Source organism: Perognathus longimembris, chromosome 2 (assembly GCF_023159225.1).
Source record: "Perognathus longimembris pacificus isolate PPM17 chromosome 2, ASM2315922v1, whole genome shotgun sequence".
In the NCBI taxonomy this organism is placed as follows: Eukaryota; Metazoa; Chordata; class Mammalia; order Rodentia; family Heteromyidae; genus Perognathus; species Perognathus longimembris.
In genome coordinates, this window is record NC_063162.1 from 42,689,970 (window position 1) to 42,706,893 (window position 16,924).

Consider the following 16,924-nt stretch of genomic DNA (forward strand, 5'->3'; position numbering starts at 1 on the left):
CTACCAGTCTGGGCCTATGCGCAGATCCACTGCCATGTGCAATGATGCAGCTGTGATGTGGGGGTGAAGGCAGCTCTCACAAAGGTATCTTCATAAGGAAAAATGTCCCAAAGGACTGGAATCTGAAAAAGAAGTAGAAGTTATAGGAAAAGGGATGATTTTTCCTTTTCTAGGAAGGGATGATCTGAGCAATGTAGAGCAACAAGATAGAGCATGACCTCCAGGAGGATGTTCAGCAAAGAAGAGTCAGTAATCGATTTGGAAGAAATCCAAAGAAGACAATGAATTTAAGAAAAAGGACAGAACAGACCTTTGGAAAGTATACACATTGGGAGAAAAAGGTCAATTGGAGGAGATAAAGGCAGGAGAAGGACTCATCAGGGAAAGAGGCAGAAAACTAAGGTATTGAAGGGTTACAAGACAATAAAGATCTTTTCAAAAGGCCAAGTGCTAAGGGAAATCAAGAATAATGAGGACATTAAAAAAAGAAAGAAAGCATGTTCTATTCGGAAACCTGTAGGTACAGCAGAGTGATGGACCCAGGTTGGAGATGCCTCTGTACCATGACAACAATGAAAAGAAGACTCTACTGCTACCTGAAGACTGCACCTTACTTCAATGGCATACAGATTAATTTATGGAAGAGAAATGTATTCATTTTTATGAAAATAGACTGTCATATTTTTTATTTCCATTTTAGGGTCGTATTAACCTGTTAACTTACTATGTACCTTTCTTTTTTTTCTTTGTTTAGAGAAATATTATTTCATAACATATGCACACATATAATATGCATTATTTAGTGTATTGAATCTATAATGTTCTTCCTTTATTTCATCGCATCAACAATTTTATTATGTCCCTTCATGAGAGCTGTTGGCTTCTGGACCTACTATACCATGTACCTTTCTGTGTACTACAAGAGCGCTGGTCTCAGCAGTCCATTGTTCCTGCCATTGGACAATTGTGCACACCTGTGATTGTGTTGAAGCGATGTCTTCACAAGTGAAGTGTACTTTTGAACTGGTGGTACAGAGAAATGAAGTCCTGAATACATGTCAGGGTATTTTGTGAGGGTGTTTTCAGGTCTGCCACTGATCCAGTCTTTCTGATTCATCACTGCATGTTGAGAAGGCTTTATCCTACTGGACTCACCTGATATTTAGCTTAAACTAAAAGCTGACACATTTTGAAAGATGTACTAACCCTCCTTGCATTGTCATTCTTCAAGCATTTTAGTTATATAAGCTAAAGAACAAAAAATGAGCATTCTCAAAACTTTCTGAAACATTGTAAAAGGTTTTCAAAAAGAATTATCCACTTCTGTGCCATTTATGTGTCTTATATTATGGCTGAAGTGATACATATTAGAACCACTGGACAATTGCATTTAGCTGGTTGGCCAGATTTACACGTCACAGTGTCCTAAAAATTAAGCTTTTATTTCATCTGAACTGAACTCAGTCTGATTGTTTTGGCAGGGCTGGGACTCAAACCCAGGCTCAACCTCTGAGCCAACTGTACTATTTTAATAGTATTAATAGTTTTCTATTTCCAGTGGCTATTTTCTCCAAGCCATTCTCCTTACTAGAGAGACATTTCTTTTTCTCAAACTCAGATGTAATTATGCCTCCCTATACCTTCCCTGATAATTTTTAAATCTTAATTTTAAGTGATTTTAAATTCAGCTTTGTGTAGAGTTTTTATACAATGATCAAGAGTGAAAAGGAAAAGGCAAAGGAGGAAAGGAAAGAAATAAAGGAGAAAGGGAAAAAGGAAATGAAAAGAAAAAGGAGAGAGGAAACAAGGAAGGGAGGGAGAGAAGAAATGAGTTTCATGGGGTATGTCCAACATATATTTTATATGAATACTACATTTGTTATTTTATGATATTTTTTTGAAATTTTAAGTTACAAACTACTTTAAAACATTTTGCACTCTATGCATTGTTTTTCTTAACGAAGGCTCTGAAAATCCTATGGGATTTAGGCCCCAGTCAGAGCTACAGTGTATTCTCCATAAAAGCAACCTGTATTCTGTCAAGGACAAAATGAACCTAGATTCCACTGTAATATTTTATGTTAACTGTCTTGATAGCAAGGTGATGACTTTTCCTGAAAATAGCAGCACAAGATAAAGAAGGCTTTATAAAAATGTTCTAAAAATTTAATCTTTTTTCAGAGACAAACAACTCCTATCTCTTTATGCCTCCCTCTTGTGTGACGATGGTTTCCTTTAATTCTTTTTCTACTCTACTTCTAAAATACCATTGAAAATGGAATAAGAGTGGAGCAATCATAACAAGGGTATACAGGTTGCCATGTAGAAGACAGTGATCTGTGTGAACTTTTTCTCCATCTACTGAAGGCAATCCTATCTATATCCTGACCCAGGGTGTAAGTGTAATATGGAGAACAAGGAGATTGAGTAATTTGTCCAAAATGACAGAAAGAGCTATAAGACTAAAAGTCAAGCAGATAAAGTGAGCATGTTGTTTTATCTCAAACTGTGATTTAATACATAAAAGAAGTTTATCTACTCCCAAGGATGTGTTTTCCCTGGTTGTTGGAAATGGGATCACTGCTGATTGTTGAATGTGGGGATCGCTGTTCCATTAGCTGCGTTCTTTTAGGTACCTTCTTATTCTATCATTCAGTGCGCTTTTATCTGATACTTCTCTTGAAAGATTTCAAAAAACAATTACTGAAAATGAAGAAATAAATGATGTAATTAATTTTTCCCAGAGATAGTTCATTATTGGCATTGCTTCAAAATAATCTTAAAATTTTAGTTAATATAACAAAAGCACTTTGTGGATTAAAAAGATGAGTTATGTTCAGTACCTAAAGGTCTGATTACCTCAATGTCATAGCATGTAGAGGAAATTAAAATAACTAGATATATCGTGCCTCAAGTGTATATAAGCTTTATGTGAGGTGGATTTATGTCATCTGCTTAAATGGATAGCACAATAATAATTCTGGAATTTTAGCAACCACAGTAATGACAAGGCAGTAGTGTAAATCCAGGCATTCTTTCCCGAACTCCTTACATGATGTTCAAGCTACAGAATGCATCTCCTTCCCTCAGCCCCTTTGTCCAAATTCCCTCAGGTTTGATAAGGTTGACTCATTTGACTTCCTCACGATATACTTAATTTATGGAAAAATCACCATGAGAGTTTACATGAAAGCATGCAATTTTTTTCACCACAATCTTTACACTCATAATGTTATGTGAGATGGTCAAAGCATTTTGGAGGTAGAGTTGAGGATGATGGTGAAGAAAGGTGACTTGTTCTAGACTCCAGGTCTACAAGCAGCTAAGTAAGTGGAATCCAACTTTGACCTCAAGACTTGTAACCCTCTGTTTAGCCATAAAGGGATGGCTCCTGAATGAAAGCATTACTCAGGAGGAAGCTCCTCATCAGGCTAACCCTTCCTTTTGATATACATACAAGAAACTAAAATAAGCTATGCTGGGAGGTTAGGATTATTACTTAATAGGAAGGAGGCAATGTTTATTTATGGGGTGGGGGGATATGATTTTCTTTCTGGTAAAGTAAAATTTTACATTCTTTAATATAGATTGTTAGAGAAAAGGAGAGAAATTCAACCAGCACCATGTATGTTCTGGAAACTATACTAAACAGGAAAATGTTACTCAGAAGGTCTCTCTACAAGGCACTCATTTTATAAGCAAAAAAATTATTTTCTGTAAACAATATCAGAAGTTAACATTGGACTACCTATTAAACCAAAGAAAACAAGTGAAGAAAAGAAATATCAAATGAATTGTGTCATAATGTAATGTAATCAACATTGTCTATGAGTAGATTATTTTAGACAAATAAAACAATTTTGAATCAGATCCACAATTTAAGTTCTAAAATTACCTAAAAGGAGTTGTATGAAGACATGCCAATCCAACCTCTCAATTTATGTGTATAATGTATCTTGATCAGTGTCATCCTTCTCACATTCTAATCCACTTCCATTACTGACCAGTTCTGTATGAATTTAGTTTGTGCTCTGACTCAATTTTCTAACATGCAATGGTTATAAAAATGTTGCAAATGTGGTAGGGAGAATTAATTAGTTTACATAAAGCAACTAATACCCAGCACAGGTACTAGATATGTCTATGGACATTAGCAAAAACAACAAAAAGGTAAGAATGACTTAAAAACAGACTATAAAAATACACTCAGAGTATTTACAATTTTGTTGTTATCCTCAACATTCGTTTTGATTACAAGTAGAAAGCTATCAATTTAAGGAAAACAATACAGAAACATTAAAATAAGAAAAATATCCCTGTGAAAATAGAAATTTATTTTGGAAACAATATTTTTATTACAATTAAGGTAATGGACAATCCCCAATTTTGAAAATGATATATACAATAGAACTCTTATAGAGTAATTATCATCAGTAATTCAGAGATAATCAATTTGAGATTTGGAATAGAAGGAATTTCTACCATTTTCCAAATCATTTAGATTCACATAGCAGGATTAAAACTGAAGTCTCTATTTGTGGAAAATCCCTATTTTTATCTCTATTTTTAAGGAATTTTATGTCAGAAACATCTAGAAATTATATTGCACTACCCAATATCATATAGATAAAAAAGCAAAAAATGTAAGGCATTCAATCATTGCCAAGTGTGTTTTATAAGAAGTTGGCACAGTTAAAAAAAGAACATATTTGTAATATTAGGCATGTAACATTTTCTTCATAGATTTGGAATTTCTGAAGGTTCATATTTGGTTCTAGCATGAAAATAACTTAGGTTAAGTACTTAGAAAATGTAACTTTCTCAACTGTCAAGAAACACTTTATTCAGGGAGGGAGAGAGGGAAGGAAAGAAGGAAGGAAAAAGAAAACAGGAACGACTCAAAAAATATTTTATTTATGGGTTCTAAGAAAGAAAACAAACTCTAACGTATTCAAATAACAAGTATGTTAAATATAGATTACATAAGCAGTTCTCTCAAGAGGTAACAACATGTTAGGAAGAGATGTCCATACAGCATAACTGAGATGAATTAGACATGGTCTCAATGATCCTCTCACTGGCCCTTTGTTCTACTTCATTGTTCCTGTTCTCTCATTCTGTTTGTCTCTCCTTCTAACTGACCTTTTACTCTGACTTCTTGACACTGTGCCCATCACCACCTGCACCTCTATGCGATCATTTCCCATGAAGACAGAGATTCAGCTCTTCTCTTAGTCATTCTCCACTAAGAAATACAACTTTTATAAGGTCCTCATTTTCCTTTTGTATTAGGATCAAAGTAACTTACATAACTTCATATAAAGTCTTGAAATACCTGTGCCTTGCATAATTTCCCTTCTCTCCCCCTCACTTGGTAGTCTACTTTGTCCTCAACCATTTCCTCAGGGCATGTTTATGAAATCTAGGTCAGATTCTTTAACTATATGCTCTCCTGAAACTCTGTCCCCTTCTTTTGAGTATATATTTCATTGACTGCTTGGTATAGTCCAACTATCTGAACCTCATCACCACTGTTTATAAGAAGATATGATCCTTAAGCTACATTCTGTGTGTGTGGAGAGACTCCAATAGAAGTCTCTCACATCACCAGGCTCCATCCAAAGCTTCTACTTGACAGATTTACAGCAAGTCTATCAGAACTGCCTCCCAGGTGACCAAGTCCATTCCTATAAGGAATTCCTGATGCTCTTAGGTGAGGAAAATATGTCCACATTTTAAAATTTTATAACTAAACACTCAACCAGGGAAAAAAACAGAATGTATTCTAAAATATATTGGATGGATAAAATGTTAATCAAATCCATCAGAGAAACAATTCTAAGGATTGATACAAGCTTCAGAACATCTTCTAGTGGCCTGGATCAATATGTATACATCTCCTGATGCTTAGCCCCGGGGACATGAGAGCCAGAGAGAAGCAAACACTGAAAAGCCATTTTCCTCATAACCTTGCCTGCTCAGAATCTGGCCATTTTGTTACTTTTTACAGATTTTAATTATGTGAGTTTTGTCAACTAGAAGTCAGAATGGAAGAATAGGAGAGAACCCAAGCTGGAAAACCCATTTAGAAATAACTATGAGAGCAACTTTACCAGAAATTTAGAGTAACCACAAGCTCTACACTACTTAGATTGTCCTCAGATAAAATAAAGTACAATGGAAGAGTAAAAATAAGAGACCTGGATACTACCAATAGCAGCAGCAAATATTACCAATTTTTAAATCTGCTACTATTTAATTTTAAAAATGAATAAGACCATATAGACATATATGAAAGAGAAATCATAAGCCAACATTTCCTGAGAATGAAGTAGTGTCATTCTCAAACTAGAAGGCTATGTGGATAATTCAGGAAACTCAATATTGTGTCTCCTTTTCCATTTAATTGCTCAAATTTGAAATATAAAATATAAAATTAGAAAACCATATGAAATATTTGATCATATTATTTGTTATTCATACTACTCTTGTAAATTATTTATTAAATAGTAAAGCACTTGGGGAGAGATTTGAAGATATAAATTAATGACACCAATTTAAGGTGGCATATCAAAACTAAAATTCCTCATTCAAAAAAAATTATTAGGACCAGAGTATGAGAAAAATTTCTATGACATTCTGAAAGTATAAGCAATTACAAGCAATTACAGTGGTAACTATTTTAAATGATCCATTGTTAGAGAAGGGCTCTGGTTGGTCACAACAAATGATGGCATGGGTTTTGAGTATTTATTTCCATCTCCAGGTCCTTAAGGGTTTTATTGCTGGGGCATATGCACTGATGCCTGTAAAGGAGCACAGGGAAGCACTGCTTAATATCATTACACACTGAAGAAACAATGGCCTATATTCAGAAGCATTCATTTCATGAGTAAGCTTCTAAAGGGGATCTGAACTTGCAGTGAGAAAATGAGTTTGTTATTAGAACAAATAAATAAATAAATAAAATGACAGACTATTATCAATACTATACACTGGGAAACATCCTTCTTGATATTTTTAACTTATGCATTTAGTGCTGGGAATTCTCAGCCATAACATACTCAGAAGTTAGTAAGGCTCCAGGTTTTAATTACTGATTCAAAATCACTAGTCTATGTATAGAACCCAGAAATAAGGTACTACTGTTTACTGGGAGTTCCACTATGTAAATTAGGTTGAGGAGTTGGGCACAAATTTATGAACAGGAGGGGATTGTCTCTGGGGAAATATAGATGACAAACCTACAATGGCTTTTAGCAGCTGGCAAGGCCCGTTTGAAGAGCTAATGTCATTTCGTGTAATGGATTAGGACGAGCTGGATGTTCTCCATAATGCACGCCAAGTATAATTTCCATGATGATGGAGGTTCCTGATATAACAGACACCATAGCTTCCTTCAATTTTCTAGTCTAATTTTCAGACTTTGCGGTAGGGGATGAAGAGGAAGGATTCTGTATTTATCTGTAGTCAGCTAAGGCTACAGATGCAATGCAAGCAAGGCCTGAGGGAAAATTAATATACAGCATCCACAGATTGACAACTAAGGAAATGTGAGGTAGGAAAAACAAGCAGGAATCAAAAAGCAGCTTCAAGTTCTGGGTTTAATGTCTCAACTGATGATAATTCTAATTATTGTAGAAGAACGGGTTTGGTTAAGTTACAGACATACTGATATAGTGACAAATCTGTGTGGAGATACACAAATTTTCTTTTGGTCAACAGCATATATAGAGCTGTCAATAGATGGGATGAATTGAATCTGGGATTTAAAAAGAGAGAGAATGTGAGGGAGGGAGAAGGAGAGGTAGAAGGAATAGAAGTGGGAGGAGAGTAATGCTTAGATCTAGTGGTTACTGAGAAAAATAAGGTGAGGACCAATAAAGATAAAAAGCTGGAAATAATCAGAAAAAGATAAAAATAAGTAGAGAATCATTAACTTGGTACTTGTATACATGCTAGGCCTTTAATGGAACACTTTGGTCAGGTCATATGATAAAAACTATAAATGAGAAAGACTACAATGAGAAAAATAAATGGCAGTTACCATAGTTGAATGTAAATGTACTTAATAGGTACTTATTCTTTCTGAACATTGCTCTGATATTTTATATATTTAAGTTCCCTATCTTTCTGTCTGTCTTGTCTCTGTGTCTGTCCCTCTCCTGCTGTATGACTAAAACAGAATTTTACTTCTAAAGATTTTAAAGTGACATTTACACAGTGTAAAGAAGTTCACTCTTGTGGGACAATTACAAAACAGCAAGCACATGCCTAAGGTTAAATCTGAAGCAAAGAATTTTATGTCAAGCACAGTTTGCATGGAAATAACAACAAAAAAGACTTCCATAAAACTTAAAGCTATGGGTTGCTCACTTAGCTATGTGCAGTACCGGTTTATTTTTTCTTTCTTTTACAGACATGGTTTTCAATTTCCAAATAACTTGAGTGGTTTCTTCGGTTTGACAAATGGTTATACAAATCATGTTTGCAGCACATGAGAAAAATGTAGCTGTCAGCTCCTGGGCAGCACTGATTATTTACTGAAATCATAAAAAGTGAGTGGCCAGCATTGTCAAGGGGACAGGACCAGAAGTACCATAACCAAGACCCAACATCTTGTGCCACAACACAGAGGCCAATTACATTCATGGTTCTATGTTGTCAAATACAGAGCAAGACTGGTGGTCACAGAGAACACACCCCATGCCATGGCCTGGTTATTCACTTTGGAAAGTCCTCCATTACAACTATGACATGTTTTAGGATATCTATGTTTATGTGAGATAAACTCAAGGTAACCATCTGTGATTCCCACCCAGTTCCTTAGACATAGTCCTTTAAAAACAATGTCTTCTCTACGTCCAGGTACCACCCAGGGGCTCATGCTTGTAATGCTAGCTACTTGGGATTCTGAGACTTGGCAGATTGTGATTCAAAGCCAGCCTGGGCAGGAAAGTCTCAGAGAAATCCAATTAACCATGAGAACTCCAGGATGGAGGTGATGAGCAAGCAAGATGAGGCAGTTCCAGTTCCTGCGTTTGAGCCACAAAACCAGCCCCCTAAAAGAAATTTACTTCATCAAAATGGTTAATAAGCTCAGAGATCATAAAAATGGGACATCATGATTCTCAAAGCTGGAGTTACAAATGTACACCACCAGAGCTAGGCTGATTATTCGTTAATGATTTATCTTTATGTTTTCCCTTTGCCTCCTTATTTAATTGATCTGTATAAAAGAAAAGTCTATTAATATTCTGCTCCATGATCAAAGAAATATCTTTTGTCATAAATTGAGCAGAATCCTCTCTTCTGACACTCTTGGAGTGGCCCTGGGGCAAGGTGGCACTGCAAACATACATGTGATTTGCATCATTAAAATTGATGGAGGCAGAGTTGTTCTTTTGGAGGAATACATACCCACAGGTACTAATAAATCTGCCCTTTTGGTTGCTGGTGTAGTTAGTGACTTTGGACTTAGGGACTTTGAACTTGAGCCACCCTTCTTCCAGTGGCAGTTTTTGTTTGTTTGTTTGTTTTTAACATAGCAGTATTACAAGGAGCATAACCCACTTGCCCATTTTCCTGACAGTTCATCCCAAAGGCTTCTAGAGTAGATGCAGAACCACTCCACTTCACTGATACTCCATTTAAATAATTTCCTAAAGGTCACTCGCATATGGTGCTGCCTAGACTACCTACTGAAAATGTGAAGAAAGCTGCTGATTGCAGTGTGCTGGCTGAAGTAGCTGGGGATTAAATAAAAAATGTGCATTGTCACAACTCTGTCTCACTATAAATAAATTCCATCCTAGATTCAGTTTAGCTGAGAAGAGAAGGATCTTTTGTTTGTTTGCTTGCTTGTTTTTAGAAGTCACTAATGTACTAGGTTTCACTGATTTTCATGATGGTGTTTTTAAACACCATCTCATTCAATTGTTTTATGATTTCCCAACTTATCAGCATGTCTGTTTGCACTTTAGAATGCTACCTCGTCTGTCCCACAGCACTTGGGATCAAGTGAGATGGTGTATGTTAACGTGTTGCCCTTGCCATCATCACGGCTATTATTTTAATGTCACCTTGTGGGGCTGTTTCTTGAAGTGTCACCTACTGACTAACAGCATGAGTTTTACCTGGGAGCTCCTAAGACACATGGAATCTCAGATCCAAAGCACAGACTTACCAAAACCAGAGGCTCCTTTTTTTTTTTTTTTTAACAAGGTCCCTTGGTTCTTCACAGGCACATTAAATTCTTAACAGTACTAATCTAAGGGATGGAATCATTTAGGTAAAATATTTGAAGCCATTTCTGGTTGATGTTAATGAATATTTCTTTATCGTCACAGCTTAGAAATGGATTAACCAACAAATTAACAAAATAATAAGAAGCTGAAGCATGTTCTGGGAATGGGGTGCATATAAGAGAGGGGCACATGAATGGAAGCAAGAGGGGTGAGCAAATACAGTCATTATATTCAATCTACATTATGTAAAAAAATAAACAAATACACACACATGAAGAAATAAATTTTATACATTTTCTCCGTGTCTTAGGAAGCTTACCTTCCTTTTCCTAGTTTTCTTACTAGTTATCATTAGAAAGACAAGCACTGTCATTGTAAATAACACCAGCACAGAAGTACTGAGTCTTTACTGTTTTAAAAGCCTGGGCTACAAATACCATGTTGAAGCTATGGGCCCTGAGCTAGCATGTATGACATAGTTGGGGTGACAGAACATCTATATGAAATTCTTCATTGTAAAGTATCTAATAATAGCACCCAAACAAAATGAGTAGGTGTTTTTTATGGTTAAAATAATCTCATTTGAAATTCAGGCTATTTTGTCATATATCACGTTCACATTGATACAATTTCCACTTTATAGAAAATTCACACTTTATAAACTTGGATGGGGAATTTTGTACTCAACAGACACTGAGACAGAAGAAGAGGACTGGGCAACTTAGCCACAGACTGAGAGACATTGGCCATATATATATCTATATTTATATCTATATCTATATCTATCTATATCTATATCTAAATCTATCTATCTATCTATCTATCTATCTATCTATCTATCTATCTATCTATCTATCTATCTGCTGCCCTGTGCAGAAAAATGAAAAATAAGTTCTGGGATGAGTCTCAAACTGGAAGCTCTTAGCAGGGATTGCCTAAAGTGCCAAAATGAATGGGGTTTCATGCATTTGTGATATAAAGTGTGTGTGTGTGTGTGTGTGTGTGTGTGTGTGTACATTTCTAAAATTAAGTGGAGGCAATTAAGAGGGAAGTGTAATGAAGCTCCATTAGTGCTAGTTCAAATCTTTCCTATTAGATCTCTATTCATCTTTCATGTCCCTTTCCATGGTATAAGCAAATAGGAATAACAGCAATGTTCTGTTCACAATTACATGAGGACTCTAAATGGTTTTGTTTCCTCTATCTTATGATGAAATAGGAAGATCCATTAAATTTGCTAAATTATCCTTACTCAGATTAAAATATACATTCAACATTTTCTCTTTGCACACTACTTATAAGCTACATAGACAACCTATTTGCTAGCCCGTCAATAATTTGATTATTTACTGACAAGTCTTTGAAACAGGTAATGCAGAAGAATTTATTTCTGTATTTAAAATTTAAGGATTTATTTCACACAGAAAAAGTAACCCAGGGATTCATCAGCTATAACGTGCCATTTGGCATTAAATATTTTAATGTGCTAACTATGACGGATACCAGATGGCCAGTTTCCCAGTAAATGTGCTAGCCTCCTACTAAATTATCCTTCACACCCAATATGATGCAGCTTATTTATGAGCCTATAAAGTCTCTTTTTTTTTCCAGTACAGGTAAATTGTAGCAGAAGGTGTCATATTACAAATTCTTAGGAAGGCCCTTTTTCAAGTAGATGGAAAGGACAATGAATGGCTATGAGAAAACTTTAGGTTTTAAGTTGCAAAGTCTGAAGATTTCACTTTGGTCCATCTTCCTTTTTCGAAATAAACAGGAAAATCATTTTAATAGAATGGATTGCTTTTGAAGGAAATGAAATAAATTATCTTGTATCTTAGTAATAATTGCCACACTCAAATTAATCTTTTGTTTATGCCAGTCCTGGGTCTTGAACTCAGGGCATGGGCACTGTCCCTATGCTTTGTTACTCAAGTCTAGCTCTCTACCACTTGAGCTACAAACTCCACTTCCGGACTTTTGCTGGTGAATTAGAGAAAAGAGGCTCATGGACTTGCCTTCCTAGTCAGACTTTGGGCCATGACCCTCAGATCTCAGGCTCCTGAGGAGCTCAATTTTTTTTTTAAGCTATATCTGGTTTTATTTTTTAAATTTTTTTTCTCTTTTCTTTTTTAAAAAAAATGTTTATTGTCAAACTGATGTACAGAGAGGTTACAGTTTCGTACGTTAGGCATTGGATACATTTCTTATACTGTTTGTTACCTCCTCCCTCATTCCCCCTCCCCCTCCCCCTTTTCCTCTCCCCCCCATAAGTTGTTCAGTTGGTTTACACCAAATGGTTTTGCAAGTATTGCTTTTGGAGTTGTTTGTCTTTTTATCCTGTGTCTCTCAATTTTGATATTCCCTTTCACTTTCCTAGTTCTAATACCAGTATACACAGTTTCCAATGTACTCAGATAAGATACAGTGATAGTGCAGGTACAACCACAGGAAGGGGATACAAGAGGATCATCCACAATAGAAGCTACGGTTTCACATGGCATGTTGAAAGTAATTAAAACAGTGATATACAGTCATTTCCATAACATGGAGTTCATTTCACTTAGCATCATCTTATGTGTTCATAAGGGCATAGCTATTGGGCTCTTGTGATCCTCTGGATTTGGAGCTCAAATTACAGGGAGAACCACCAATGCCCAGTTCTAAATTAATGATGAATCTTTTGAGTATTTATTCATTAAACTTATAGGCCTGTACTACATAAGTGCATTACCAGTTCCTCAGGGATAAAATGAAGTAAGTCCTCAGTTTATAGCCATGAGGTGGTGATCGTTTTGTATTTTGATTTTATTTAATGCCCACAGTCTAGAAAATACAAAGTTATCAGAACAAAGCTTTGTAGAATATCACAAAATATTATTATTATATCATATCAAGACCTTTCTTGAATTTCATGTAAAGAGAGAACGTACACTGTATTCTTTCATTACTTTAAATTTGTCTAGGAGCAAATAAACAAAGAGAGCTCTATTGTACTTCTGCTGGTTTGGGAAAAGATTTATATAACCAGCCGTTATCTTGCAGTTAGAAAGCACAAATGATAAGGACTGTTGTCCTACAATTAATCATGCTATAGTGCAGAACTCTCTCCAGTGACTTAACAAAATACATTTTGATAGGAATCTCAAATATGTAGGAAATATATTAAAGATGAATGAGTAGGACATGTTATTTTCTTCTTCTTAACCTTTATATAGTTAAGTAACACAAAATAAAGAGTATATAACTTTAACAATCATTATAACCAGGCTGGAAGTATGCTCCAGGCAAGGGAGCAAGCAAGCTGAACGAGTGCTAAGTTCCTGAGTTCAGGACCTGTACCAGCAAAATAAAAATGTGTTTTAACTAATGCACAGTAGAAAAAATATTTTCATGACTTACATATTCTCTGTATTCATTTTCCATTGCTGTGGGAAAATACCTGACACAAATAACTTAAAAAGAGTAAATATTCATTTTGGGTCATTGTTTCAGCTCAGTGGTCATTTGGCCCAGCTGCTTCACGATTGTGGCAGGACCAGACATCATGGTGCTAGACCTGCTTAGTAGATGAGGCTTACTCACTATATGGCAATGATGCAGGGAGGGAGAAGAAGAGAAAGAAAGAGGAAGACAGAGAGAGACAGAGACACAGAGACAAACAGACAGAGACAGAGAGATGAGATGGAGAGACAGAGAGATGAGACAGAGACAGAAAAAGACAGAGATGGACACAGAAACCAGAGACAAAGACAAATAGGAAGGAACCAGGATCTTAATATGCACTTGTGACACAGCTCTATGATTTGATTTTCCTCCTAGTACATCAAATCTCTTGCACTCAGAACTTGGTCTCTGTCCCTGAGCTTTATTGTTATGTTTCTAGTGCTTGAGCCACAGTTCCACATTGGGATTTTGTTTAGGGGTGTGTGTGTGTGTGTGTGTGTGTGTGTGTGTGTGTGTGTGTGTGTGTTTGTGTGTGTGTTTGCAGATAAGAATCTCACAGACTTTTCTGCTCAGGCTGACTTGGAACCTTGCTTGATCCTCAAGTATCAGCCTCCTGAGTAGCAAACAGTATTACAGGTGTGAGCCACACAGATTGGCTTGATGCCTTCTAACATTAGAGAGCAGGCTGCTATAGCAGCACTTCTTGTGTACTTGTAACTACTTACTTTAGCAGAGGAAGAAGGTAGCAGAGAGTGGGTTTGTATGAACTGCGGGTTTGTATGAACAATTCCCTAAGTCTTTCATATTTAAATAACACATTACCCGTACATTTCATTGACCACACAAGTCACGTGACCGCATCATCTCAAAGCAGAGACTAAAAGAATATTAAATGAGTAGCATAAATGTTTAAGATAACTTAGCATATTGCTTTTGTTTTTAATCATTTTATTAGTTTGTAAAGTTAAATAAATATTTCTGAGTTTGATTATGAAGGTATTAAATTTATAGTCAGATTTATTAGCTTGGACACACTCAATCTTAAAAATCCATGAACGTAGATACATAGAACTCAACAGATATAGGCAGAAATAGAGATAGATATAGATTTGTGTCTCTATGATTTATTATTTTATTTAAATTTTATTCATGAAAGTTTTGCATAATTTTTGTTAAGTTGCCCCTGGGTGTTTGACTTGTTAATACTTGTGTTTAATACTTGAAAATTGATTTTTTTTTTTTAGCATTTGGAGCATTTTAACATTATATTTTATTCTAACTCAAGCACATGAATTTAGGTTGGAATGAAGCCCTAGGGGGGCTGAGTATCTTGTTTCATGCCACCACCTTGGTGCCCCCACAGGAGGAAAGTTTAATTATGATGATTTCTAGAGCATTCCATCATAGTTTCTATGTGGGCAATTCTTTCCAGTTCTTAAAACATTCTTTGTTTTACCTTCATTCCCTGATTAGAACCTCAGAAAGCATGAAAGTGTGATTGTAAATTTTTTATTTCCCATTTCAAAGGGAAAATAATTCCAAATTCCATCATTATATGCAATAATTGCAGTTTTTGTCATTTTATTATTTTGCAAATAACTTTAATGCATATAGATATATAGATATTTTCTACTTATTTCTATTGATGGATGTCCCTATTTTCACCAAATTTCTTCTGTATCTGTCATAATAATCACATGACATTTTAATTTCATTTTCTTAGTTAATATAGTTAGTTAAATCAAATTATAGCAATTTTTGAGGGTTATAACAATCTTGAAAAAGAATACATCTTTCATTTGGTATATCGGGGGGTTCATCAAAAATTGCCATTCATTCCTTTTTGTTGAATTTGGTCCAATAATATATTTTAGGAGTCTTTGTTATATATATCCATGAATAATGTTTTCTATAATTGTCTTGTTTTTTGCTTTGTTTTGCTGGGAGGGTACTTAGGTTTGACACCAGGCTTCTGCATTGGTTTTTCTTGCTCTATTGCCTCTCTACCACTTGAGCAACTGTTCCAGCCCTGAATTTTGCTGCTTATTTTATAAGATGAATCCTCACAGATATTTATGTCCAGACTGGCTTCAAATCTCAATCCTCCAAGATGAAAATCTGAGTAGCTAGGATAATAGGTCTGAGAAATCCATATCTATCTTGTCATATTATTGAAACATATTGAAAGGTCTTTATTGTAGGATTATGCTGGCCTCAAAAAATCAATTCTTCAGTAATCCCTTTTTTGCTTTATCTTTGGAAAGTATATGTGTTATATTTTATTTAAATGCCAAATAGAATTGACAAGTGATACTCTCTCAATCTATATGGATTTTATTAATAAGCTTATTTTTATTCCCTTGATCTGAGCTTCCACTTTTTTTCTTGATTCAGCTAGCTAGAGACTTGTCACTTTTCTTGATCTCTTCAAATAATGAGTTGTTGAGCCTATCATCAATCTATTTTCTGTTCAATTAATTCTTACTTTTTAACTTTTATCTGTAGTGTGTCTTTTCATGTACTTATTCTCCCTCAGAGACTATAATAGTAAAAATACTATAATTACATTTTCCCCTCAAAACTAAGAATTGAACCCACAGCCCTGTGCATGCTAGACAAGCACTGTATCACTTGAACTAGATCCAGATATTTTGTTTGTGATCTATGATAGGATCTTGGGGGCTTCCTTTGCCTGTGAGGCTTCCTTGAGCCAAACTTTTGCTTATCAAGTAGCTGGGATTCTAGTTGTATACCACCACTCCTGGCCTTCAATCCATTTCTAATGACTGTTACTTTCTCTTTCTTTCTTTTTTTCTTATAATTCTGAGAACTTTAATTCATGACTGCTAAGCAACATACCATGACATTTTTATAAGTAAAAAAGTGTAAGGGAAGTCATTCAAATAAGTTAATAACCCCTCTTCTTTCAAAGATTTTAGGTGAATGTATATCTGTGGTATTATCATGATTGGTTTGTTAGAAGAAAAAGAAAGCTAAGCAGATATATAGAATCTAAGAACAAAGATTTTGTAAGCAATGTATTAGATATGACCAAGTCAAAAATCCCAAGAAATAAAAGCTTCAAAATACTTCAGGCCAAAACAATTTCATGTTGAGTTTTTCTTTTTCTAATTGTAAAAGTGATGTACATAGTGTTGTTTCTGAGCCATTTAGTCTAAGACGATTTATAATAGCAAAACTTGTCTAAGACAGCTTTAGAATCTGAGATCTCA

At 35.2% G+C, this 16,924-nt stretch overlaps 1 protein-coding gene across 1 annotated transcript in view; it reads right to left on the minus strand.

The window, feature by feature from the left end:
- The window catches only part of Ctnna3 (catenin alpha 3), a 1,259,651-nt gene that overhangs the window by 409,036 nt on the left and 833,691 nt on the right, over positions 1–16,924 (minus strand). The gene's annotated exons all lie outside the window — the stretch shown is intronic.